The sequence below is a fragment of the Mauremys reevesii genome, linkage group 3 (assembly GCF_016161935.1).
Source record: "Mauremys reevesii isolate NIE-2019 linkage group 3, ASM1616193v1, whole genome shotgun sequence".
Lineage (NCBI taxonomy): Eukaryota > Metazoa > Chordata > Testudines > Geoemydidae > Mauremys > Mauremys reevesii.
The window spans coordinates 136953809-136966167 of record NC_052625.1 but is presented as its reverse complement, the minus strand read 5'-3'; positions in this window follow the sequence as shown (position 1 = coordinate 136966167).

Here is a 12359-nt window from a genome sequence, read left to right as displayed (position 1 = left end):
AGAAAGGATAAGACTGAGTGTGACCCTGCCATTCTGGCAGCACAAAGGGCCTGCAAGGTGGCTTAACCAAATTTCCTCAGTGTGTGTGGGAGTTCGTCATTGGCTTAGAACTGCCTCAGTCCCTGACATAGGTCTGTATTGCTGATGTGGCCAGTAGGGAAGGGACATAGCCAGAGCAGCATGTGCTCTGGCTGTGCCTCATCATCATCATCATCATCATCACTCCCATAACCATCTTTGATGAGCAATCAATCAATTGTCTCCACTCCTGATGATTGTGTGTCAGTGCTTGAGTCTCCGCGAAGTCCATTGCTGTCCATGCTTTTATGTTGTCAATCCATCTCTTCTTCTGTCTACCGTTGGAGGATGATCTTGGATAGGCCAGATGATCTTGTTACATGGCCGTACCACTTCAGCTTGCACTTCTTCACGGTCGTCAGGAGGTCTTCATATGACCCAGCGCATTGTGTGATGATATTGCGGACCTCTTCATGAGTGGCATGGTCGAAGTAGGAGATGCCCAGAATTTTACGGAAGTATCTCATCTTTACTACCTGTATTTTCCATTCAGGTTCTGCCATAAGGGTCTGTGTCTCGCACACATACAGAAAAATGGAGATGACCAATGCGTGCAGCAGTTTCAGTTTGGATTCCAGGGAGATGTTCTTATTCCTCCAAATTGGCTTTAGCTTTGCCACTGCTGCTGCTGTTTGCACAGTTCTTGCCTGAATTTCTGCCTTGGATCCTTCATCTGTGATGATTGTCCCCAAATACTTGAACTGTTTCACTGTCTCCAACTCTTGTCCACTGACAGTGATATGTGAGCTGATCCCATCACATTTGTTTGTCATCAGCTTGGTTTTCTCTGAACTGATTTCTATGCCATATTTTGTGTAGGTTTCATCCAATCGTTTAACAAGGTTGGCAAGTTCATCCTCACTGCCTTCCAGGCCATCAATGTCATCGGCGAACCAAAGATTTGAGATTGTTCACCCCCCAATGCTGACTGTGCATATGTGATCTTCTAGGGCATCAGTCATTATGCGCTCCAAGTAGATGATGAACAGGGTGGGTGAAAAAAGGCAGCCTTGCCAGACTCCAACAGTGGTACAAAACCACTTTCCTATTGTGCCATTGATGAGAACTGCACTGCTGACCTTGGCATACAGTTGTTCAATGGTAAGAATAAGCTCATGACCAACATTGTACTTCTTCATGGTTGCCCAGAGAGCTTCGTGCCAAACTCTGTAAAACGCCTTCTTGAAGTCAACGAAGATGTGGTAGATGTCCTGCTGGTTTTGTAAATAGTTCTCACATAGAACACAAAAGTTGAAAATCTGTTCTGTGATACTTCTTCCAGAATGAAAGCCAGCCTGTTCTTCAGCAATGATATTCTCTGCTTGTGGCTTCAATCTGTTCAATATGACTTTCAACATCATTTTGCTGGGATGGCTAATTAAGCTCATGGTCTGGTAGTTTTGACACAGTTGCAGGTTGCCTTTCTTTGGCAGAGTGATAATTAATGACTGTGTCCACATGGAGGGCCGCTCACCAGTCTTCCAGATCTTGTTGCAGATCTTGGTGAGTACATCTATTACTGTTTCTCCTCCAAATTTCATCAGTTCAGCTGGGATGTTTTCAATACCTGTAGCCTTTCCATTCTTTAGTGATTTCACAACTGTCTCCGCTTCTTCACGTCCTCCTTTGTTGAATCTGGGCTGTCTAAGACACTAGCATCTCCATTTGTCTGGTGGTTGTATAGATTATAGCAGATAGTTATCAGAGGGGTAGCCGTGTTAGTCTGGATCTGTAAAAGCAGCAAAGAGTCCTGTTGCGCTTTATAGACTAACAGACGTTTTGGAGCATGAGCTTTCGTGGGTGAATACCCACTTGTCCACCTATTGATGATGACCCTTTCTTCTCTAAGAGGGTTCCCTTCTTTGTCTTGAATTGTGTTAGCTTTGCTCCATCTTGCCTTCATCAGATCTTTTACAACCTGGAAAGCTCGTTTTGCTATTTTTATTATTGATAACACTCTTCAATGTTAGAGCATTGTTTTTCAATCCATATCTCCTTGGCCACCTTCTTTCCTTTCTTGATTTTTCTGCCAATCGCTCTGTATTTATCAGCTCCCGCAGTGCTGTTCTTGTCTCTCTTAAGTTCTCTTCTAATGTCACACATTTGTAGTATTTCATTTGTGACCCATGGTTTTGTCTTCTTACGATGTTTCCCAAGGATGTCCATTGCTGCCTCATTCATTATAGCATTGAAATTGTTGGTCATTGTTTCTACGTCTTCTTCTAGAGCAGGGGTCGGCAACCTGTGGCACATGTGCCAAAGACGGCACGCGAGCTAACTTTTAATGGCACGCTGCTACCTGCCGCTTGCCGGGGTCCCGGCCCCACTTAGCCCCTCCACCCACTGTTCTCTCCTGCCAGCAGCCAAGCTCCCTCCTCCTCTGCTTCTTCCCCCAGCATGGTGCTTTCCTCCCTATTTGGCACAGGATAGATTACATTATCTCCTTTCATCCTCGAAGGGAGACAGGGAGAGAAGTCCAACTGAACATGCAGCATGTTGATCCTCCCCACACACGGCGCCTGCTGCCATGTTAAATAAAGAAAATGACCATTTAGGCTGCAGCTTTTGTCTCTGAATATTTTCTCACGTTGCTTTTTAATGTCAAGGACCCCAGAAACCCGGTCACGTCTGGCAGTGGCCACCACTGGCTGCAGCTGTAGCAATGTGATCTCTCCGAATTCTGTTTCATTTTCAGCTCCTTTTCCAGCTCCATCCTGGGGAGCTCTGTATAGAGTAGATGGCCTTCTTCCATTAGTACCTTTCCAAAGTTTCTCCATCTGACCTCAGAGATTCCTGGGAGGTGCCAGGTGTATTGTTCTATTTCGTATGCGAGTTCTTTCAACCTCCCTATTTGTCTCAATGTCCTTACATTCCTTGTAGCTATAGTGATGTTATCTCTTCCACAGATCCTCTTTGTTGGGGTTACACTAGTAGTATACTTGTCGTGTCTGCCCTAGTGGAAGATGGGTGGTGCAGTTATTATTAACCCGGGCTGCGATCAATCCAGTATGGACATTGTTGACTTGCTCATCACATGGTGCATCTTGGGCAAATTTCTAATCTGGAGGAGCCCATCTCTCTCCAGGCAGCCCCCTTTTAGTTACCTCTTACGACATGCAGGAGAAGCAGTGGGCCTATTCTGTCCCCAGACCCACAGGGGAAGTCTGGAGGTATTAATTACCTTCTGGGGGCTGTTGTAGGTAGAGCCCTGTGCGGATAGAAAAAGGTATATCTGCATCCAATCCACGATCCGCAAAAATTGTCTGCTGATATCTGCAAAGGAGGCTGTCTATGGAGGTTTCTAAAGCCAATCTAGGAGATTTTAGGCTGCTAAAAGTCCGGCGGCATAGAGGAGCTAAGGCAGACTCCCTACCTGCCCTGGCTCTGCACCACTCCGAAAGTGGGGGCATGTCCAGCAGCAGCTCCTAGGAAGAGGCATGGCCAGGGGGTCTCTGTTAGTGAAAGGGTGAAAGTTAGTGAGGGTGTGGGAGAGTGAGCGACGGAGGAAGTGGGGCTGGCGTGAGCAGGGGAAGGGCCTCAGAGAAGAGGCGGGGCTGGTGCATGGCCTTGGAGAAGGGGCGGGGTAGGTGCAGGGCAAGGGTGTTTGGGTTTGTGTGATTAGACAGTTTGCAACCCTACGCCCACTCCACTCCTGCTGTACCTCCTTCCCCACGCCAGGCAGGGAGACTACAATTCTGGGTCATTCTATGTAGCGCCGCCTTCCCCGTGGAGAGCTCAAACACCCCCTATGCAGTTGCGGCGGCTCTAATGCACACAGCCATTGCTGCCTGCTCATTTAAAGAACAACCATGTAGACGGGCCAGACTCACCCCTGCGGCGCCTCCTGCTGGTGACTCCGGGAATTAGCTCTGTTCTAGCATTGGAGCGCCCTCTGCAGGCTGGTGATCCGCCTGTCCTCTGGCCCCCCGTGTCCCTCCCTGGACCCGGTGCCCTTTTACATGGGGTGCTGCCCCCTGGCAGTAACCCCTTTTCTCTCAGGGTCTCCCCTTCTCAGGGAACTCCCAGCCTCTATCCCCACCTTGCCTCAGTGTATGGCTACTGTCAGTCATTGTCTAGCCCCACGCCCTGGGGCAGACTGCAGTATCAGCCAACTCATCACTGGCAAGGTTGGGTTTGGACCTGCTGCCTTGGCCTACCCCTGGGCTGCCCTCTGCAACCCCCAGTACCTGTTAGCCCTCTGCTAGGCCGCAGCCTGGGGCTTTCCAGGCTGGAGCTCCCCAGCTCCTCAGCCTGTCCCCAGCCCTGCTTCACTCAGGTATCCAGTCTCTAGCTCCCTGCAGCCAGGCCCTTCTCCCTCTGAAGGCAGAGAGAGACTGTCTGTACTTCTGGCTTCCCTGGCCTTCTTATAAGGCCCTGTTCAGTTTGGGGCATGGCCCCAGCTGCAGCCACTTCCCCCAATCAGCCCAGCCGAAAGGCTGTCTTCTCAAGCCTCGGCCCCTTCCCAGGGCTGTTTTTAACCCCTTCAGGGCTGGAGCAGGGGTTCACCCTGCTACAAACCCCAGCTTCAAAATGGCGCTTGGCTCACTCCCTTCTGGGAGTGTAGTTTACCTACTCCCTCAGAGCAAGCTGGGGACTAAAAGTCCCAGAATTCCCAGCATGCTGTTGCGTGATTCAGGGAGCTGAACTGAAGCCTGCAGGCTGGGTAACAGCTGCTTCGTTTGGGGGTGAGTGTGTGCTGCAGAGCCCCGTGTGGATTCAAAATTTGTATCCGTATCTGCGCGGTGATCCGCAAAAATGGTCTGCGGATATCCACGAATACAAAGCGGATACCAGCGGATTTTCAGGGCTCTAGTTGTAGGCAGTGCAGCTTAGTGCTACCCTCATTTGCATTGGTGGTTTAGAGCTGTTTGCTCATCCTCCCCCCCTCCCCCCCAAAAAACTCCTCAGTTTTGTTATTTAAATAATGAAAGGCACACAACTCTGGGCTAGTCATTTCTCTGGAGAGCCAACTATTAGTAGCAGTTCAGCTCCAACAATGCAAGCATGTCTCTTACTTCACATTCAAGTAACTCACATAGGAGCACTAAACATTTAGAACTGAATATTTTAAGTGCAATGTGTTTAAATCGTCAATGAAGATAAAAGCATGAGTAGCTAATTCAGTCTTGGCTTCCTTGGTGGTGACTGACATTTGAACAGTGAGAGCATTCATATGTGTTCAGTGTTGATTTACACATCTCCCATATGTTTGGCCTCATAACCTAACTGTATGATAGAGGTGTAAGTGCTAAACATATCAAGATGAAGGTTTCCAGTGGACTGCAATGAAATTAAAATTGTAATCCAGGGCCGCCCAGAGGGGGGGGGGCAAGTGGGGCAATTTGCCCCAGGCCCCGGTCCCCGCAGGGGCCCCTACGAGAGTTTTTCAGGGGCCCTGGAGCGGTGTCCTTCACTCGCTCCGAGGGCCCTGGAAAACTCTTGCAGGGCCCAGGCCCCCGGAGCTTCTTCCGCTCCGGGTCTTCGGCGGCGGGGCGGGGGGGTTCCTTCCACTCCAGGACCTGCCGCCAAAGTGCCCTGAAGACCCGTGGCAGGGGGTCCTTCTGCCCCGGGACCCGCTGCTGAAGTGCTGGGTCTTCGGCGGCAATTCGGTGGCGGGGGGCCCCCACCACCGAAGACCCCAGGCCCCCTGAATCCTCTGGGCGGCCCTGCTGTAATCGTGAGTAAGCAGTTGAGAAAGAACTAATGTTTCCACACAGCTATGAACAACTGTATGTACACCTCTACCCTGATATAACGCTGTCCTCGGGAGCCAAAAAATCTTACCGCGTTATAGGTGAAACCGCGTTATATCGAACTTGCTTTGATCCGCCGGAGCGTGCAGCCCTGCCCCCCTGGAGCACTGCTTTACCACGTTATATCCGAATTCATGTTATATCGGGTCACGTTATATCGAGGTAGAGGTGTACTTAAAATCAACAGTAACAAAAGCAATGCAGAGAAATCAAGATTCCCTTTTAGAGTTTGGGGATAGAAATTACCTTGCCAAACAGTCTGAAGAGTTTGTCATCCCTTTCCCTTTAACAGCAAGGAAATCCTCACTGTTATATCTCCACTTAGAAATACAGCATGTGATGTTTACTATTTCTGAGGTTCACTTCTAAAGCGTTGCATTGAAAGCTTTAGTAATCTGATGTCACTTGGATACCCCAATGTTGAGTTGTTCTGATGATTTTTTCTATTTTTTGTGTTATAGAAAAGAATCATTTGACTGTGGATATCATATCTGACTTTTAAAGAGGAATACTTATTCTAATTTACAATAAATGATTAAAAAGACATTAGGAATAACTAGGACATCCATTATTAGTATTAATTAATATTGACATAGCAGTAACACCCAGATATTTCAATCACAGTGAGAGCCTATTGTGCTAGCCATTGTACAAACACATATGAAGATAACCTTTTTGCAGAAATGATCCTTTGTTATCAAAAAGGCCTCAGTCTAGCAATGCATTAAAACATGTACTTAACCTTAAGCATGTGAATAATTCCATTGCCTTCAATGGGAGTACTCACATGCTTAAATTTAAGCATGTGTTTACATGTTTTGCTAGGCTGGGACCTGGGACAAGTGATATGATGACATACAGGGGGTGGGAAAGAGGGATCAGATGCCAAAAGTGTTAATCTAAAAAAAATCAGAAAATTTAGAGATAAAGGTTGTCATGTTCCTGCCATGAGTACAGGGACAGGACTAGAAGATCTCTCAAGGTCCCTTCCAGTTCTATGATTCATTCTTTATTCCCTCCTTATCTCCTCCTTTCTCTCTCTTCAGCCTTTTTTATCCCTCTTTCTTCTCCTTTCCACACCATGCTCATCCTTGCTCCCTTGCACATAGACACTGAAGTAAGATTTTTGACTGCATGATCAAATAACATTAGGCAATGCGATACCGTTGGTTAAATAGTTACTTTATTAGTAAATTAACCAGGATGAAAATATAGTAGATGTATTTCATACATTAATTGTATTACATTATCAGATTATTAAGGCAAATTGACATTTGAGTGCTCCCATATCAAAATGTCCTATTTGAATATGCATTGAAGAGACTGGGAGATGTGAGTGGATCTGACTGTTAATTGGAGAATGAATTATTACAATGACAAGACTTATCTTAAAACCCCTTGATTAGAGTCCAAACTATTGATTAAAACTCATCATAATTCTAAACCTGAAACCTCAGAGTGACCTGGAGCTATAACTCTTTAATGAATATGAACTCATCAGGTAAATCATCACTGCAGAACTTGGTGATTCAGAAAAGCAATGTTTAATAATGTCAAGTGCTGTAAATGAATAGTTGATGTCCCTCTGTGAAGAAATTTGTCACAAAGAATTCTTTAGTTAGAAAGAATCAGAAAACTTTTTCACCATACAAGTTTAGTGCACTCAGTCAGCACTTCACATGGCATTTAGCAACAGAGTCTGCATCCATCAGTTTTTAGGAACAACAATGGGTTGGTACGATTGCAAGAATTGCCTTAGCACAGTCCGCTGCTCTCGTGAGATTGATGCTGCCACTTCTAATGCCCTAAGAACTGCTTCCATCACATTCTCTTTTGCTGATGTCAAGGAATGCTTTGGCAATGGGACATAGGTCACAATATGGATCTTTACATGGCAAGATGAGGGAAAACAATTTCAGTGCCATAAGAGCTGAAACTATTAGTGCGTAAGGGCAGTCTCTGTTCTGCCAAGTGCTTTGTGGCATTGGACATCTAATGGAGGATCTTTAAAAAAGCAAACTAACAACAAACAACAGCACCAACCATGAAAGACTGGAGAAAATTCACCTTCTCCTTTACTATGTGGGTTACCGGGTGACAGGTATGTTGTAAATAAAATATGAAGTTGGCTTTTCATTATGTTGGCCACAAAAATGTCTTTGTTCAAGAAAGAAAGATGGCATATGTGCCCTGGAGTAAACAAAATAATATTACTATTAATCTCTTTTTGGTTTAATATTCTCTCAATTTCACTGATGTATAAAATAAGTTTGCAAGGCCATGCAGCAAAAAAATTGGTGTTATGCCTGGAGCAGTTTTGGATCTTTTAATACACCGGAGAAATGGATAAAGGATAGTTCATCTTCATGTAAACATCCCTGTGTAACACTATCAAGGTCAGGTGAGAAAGGGAGAGCCACGTTGAGGGATCTGTCTGGGCTCTATGATCCAAAACACAGTCCAAACACGCAGAGCCAATTATGTACATATGAGAGGGGACAAATGCTACCACGGTGATATTTGGAGTCACTTTGATTGCCAGGTTATAATGCCAGAATATTCTCAGTGGCTTTGCTTTCCTTAGTCATGGGCACATAGCTTAGCCAGTACCAACTACTCAGCTGGAGGCTGGCTGAAGCTTTCATTGGCTTTGCCCACTTCTGCTGATAACAAGGGCTGTATCCCTGAGCATAAGATACAGTTGACCTTGAGTTGTCCTGTAATGTTGTTAATGCTGAAAAAATGACTGACAAGCAGGAATTATTGAGAAACCTGGTTGTTGCTATACTTATGTTCTCATCGGGTGTCTACGCAGTGGAGGTCAGTATGTGAAAGACGAAGTTGCAGATGAAACAATGAATGAGAAATAATGTTATTTTCAAACTCTTTATTCAGGACCACAGATATTTTCTATATGATTTGCCTTCTCTATGACCTGCACTGACATATAGTTGAAGAATATTAACAACAAGCTAACAACTGGTAGCTGGTATAAGAAATCCTTCACACTCAGTTAAAAGCAAACAAGTAATTGTATGAGCCATTGTTGCCATCACAGCAAGATTAAAGTCAGACATAGTCCTCACATTTAGTAGTATAAGGACTTCCTGCTGAAAACATATACTAGATACAGGATTTCCTCAAGGTTAAATGTGATTATAGCACGCACACACACAAATTGCAGGCAGAGATTAAATCGCAAAATAATGAGATCCTCTCGAAAGGTAGTGTACATATTAGACAGCTGAAATAAGGAATTAAGATTACTGGACTATATTAACTGAAGAACTACTGTGGGTCTGAATCAGTTCATTAACAGAGGGAAATTAAACAGAAATGAGCAGGAAAGTTTCCTTGCTGAAGAGAAAACATTAGGTTGAATTTGGTGATGACTTTCAGAGGTGGGTGACAAGTAAACTTATTTCAGAAGTCTGAACTCCAACAAAGTGTGGGGGGTTTTCAGATGGTGTGATGGGATATCGAAGCACCATACAGTAGCAACCACAAAGGGGTTAATAGCTGGGATAAAAACCTGTAGCTCAAGCTAAGGGAGATGGCTGCCAGCCATCTGGGGACTATCTTCAGGAGGTTCCTCAGCAGTAATTTGGCAAGGAGCTGCCCAAGGAGCAGACCCAGAGGCCCACCACGGGGAGTGGAGGGTAAGGCTGCTGGACAATAGCGATAAGGAGGGAGGTCAGACTTCTGGAGACCCATGCTGTCAGGCCTTGGAGAGACAACAATATAGGGTCAAGTATTGACTGGCAGAGAGCTGGTAAGCCATGAGACTGGGCTTTTAAAGGGCCAGTGTATCAGAAGATGAGGAATAAAGGATCAAGCCCCTTCACATATGGCTTTTACCTATATGGCTTTCTTTTAACATTACCTATGGAAGGCTGAACATCTAGTGGGAAGAGCAGAATAGTCAGATTGTCAGGGCCAGAGGATATCTTAGCATTGCTATCTTAAAGACACTGAATTCTGCTTCAGTGCAAATGAAAAGCTCTATGATTTAAAGAAAAGTATACAAATGCACAGAAGTTACCTACAACAGATACGCTGAACACAGTCTGGTCTTACGTGCAGATTTTCAAAGGGACAAAGGCACAAGAAGCTTTTTTTATCCCCATGGTTGGGTTGGCGCTAATTGCAGTCCCTGTGCTCCATTGAATGCAGAGATTGCTCCATGCTACTGCTGCTATCAGCTCATTTTAAAATCAGTATATCAAATAAGGTAGGCTTTAGTGCACACCCTGATGATTCCAGCCTAACTCAGTCAGTAGAACTGGCTGGGCTGAGACAGGAGTATTTGCTGCATTCATTTGAAGAGTGATGTAGTAGTTATGCTCCACACAAGTTCTGCATAAGCTTCCCCAGCACAGTGGTGTGCCTTCATGACATAACTAGAGCTGGTTTAAAAATTTCCCACAGAACATTTTTATTTAAAAAATGCAGCTTCCTTGATATTGAAACATTTCATGGGAATGTCCTGGTTTTTACAATTTTCAATGAGAATGTCTAAATGAACCATTTTGACTTTCTTGTTTCACTTTGATAATATGTCAATAGGCAACATTCAGACCTACTTTCTAGTATCCTGACCTAAGAGTAGATTCATTTAATAGCATTTGCTTGTAGTGCCAGGAATGTGTAGCGTATTAAATTGTTAAGCTCCTCTCCTAATCTGAGTTGCATTAATCACTGGGTTGAAGAAGCAGCTGGGATCCACCTTTATAGCAGGAGCTGGAAGGGGGCCTAAAAATTCACCCAACACATGCGTGTTTTATGAGTCAGTTAAGTTTGGGGTTTATCTCAAAGAATTCTCTCATGAACTGTCTCCAAAGCCCTTAGATCAGCTCCAGGGATCATTGTATGATCATGAAGCAGCATTTTCCAACTTGAGTGCCTGAAGTTGGACACCAGCTAAAAAGTCTGACTTTCAGAAACAACGAGGAACTAAGCAACTTTGAAAATCATGCCAATTTTTAGATGTCTAACTTTAGCCTCTAAACAGTGGATAAATATCTGTTGCTATTTCACAGATTCTCTTATAAAATGCTAAGGTCTGCCTCTGCTTCAATGGTTGTATGCATAGTCCTCATGAGACTTCCACCCTGGCTGCATTCCAGTTTTTTTTCATGCATGAGTGTAAACTGGCTCTTTATTTGTCACAGTTGATACAAAAGCTCACATTCCTCATAGAACAAATACTTGGGGTTCCTTCTTTTCTTAGAAAAAAGATATTCCCATATACAATGTGGAAACAGTTGTTTTTATATCTCTCATCTGTTCTTTCTTTCCGCTGCTCCCACCAAAAAAAAAAAAAAAGACAAAGACAAAAAAGGAGACTGATTTAAGAATTTGATGAAGATATGCATTCACCCATTGGCATTTTATAGTTTCCAGAAACATCAAATCCAGTCACAGGATGTTCAAAACAGTATTTGCTTGTTGCTGCACCTGGCACGGTGAACTAATTTCTGTGAGTTGATTGGCACATAACCTGAAATTCATTTCAGCTGCCTCATCAAAGGCAACACAACTCTGTTTCCATTGCTGGGAGGTTAATAGCATTTTCAGATTCTAATCTAGTCTCTGGAAAATTGTCTTTTTTAAAAAATTGATCAATAATGTTCATTTTTACATCAGTATGTCAAATAAGGTAGACTCCACTGTACATGGCATTTCTGCCACTAGCTTTTCTACTGTATCTTTTCTTAGTAGATATAACTACATGACAAAAGTCAATAAACTCACCATGCTTACCGAATTGCCATTTGGTTCATCCTTAATTCACTTCTTTTATTAGACCTAGACATGGCATTTCGAAGAAAAAAGTTACCATTTCTTTGCAGCAAATCATGTTGGGAAAAAGAGTCTGAGTGTCTGTGGATATACATACGCACAAAAATAAATATACACACGCAAATTCACAGAAACAACATACAGGATGAAAGGAGAAGATCCAAACAGAAGCAGGAAATGTTGGAAGGGGGTCATCATTGGAAGGCCAAATGAAAGAAGTGGGATTTAAAGAGTGATTTGAAGGATCAAGTGAATTTTACAGCTTATAGGAGATGGCATGAAGTGATAGATGGATTGTTAAATTTGCCTGACTGTTAGGCATATATAATTAATAGCTGAAACAGATCCAAGAAAGATAGTTTTTCTAGATATGGAGCCAATGCAGAACCAAAACTGTCAACTAGTCCAGATAAACAACCTCAAAATGTAGGTGTATCATATCTGGAGAAGTAATAAATAACTGGGAATTTACCTAGTTAAGGATTCTGTGATTAGGACCAAAGAGGTGTAACTAATCAGTGTGGACCACCAGTGAAAGGAACAAGAAAACACAACACCATTTTTCCCTGAGTAAACACCCAGTGCTAAGAGTGATAGCTACAGTCATCACACTTTAAAAAAAACAAAAAAACCATAAGGTCTCTTTAAGGCTTACACAAGAAACCTTCTAAATGAAAAGGGCAAGTATGCCTGGGCCTGGGCCTTTATTGGAGCCAGCTGGGATGG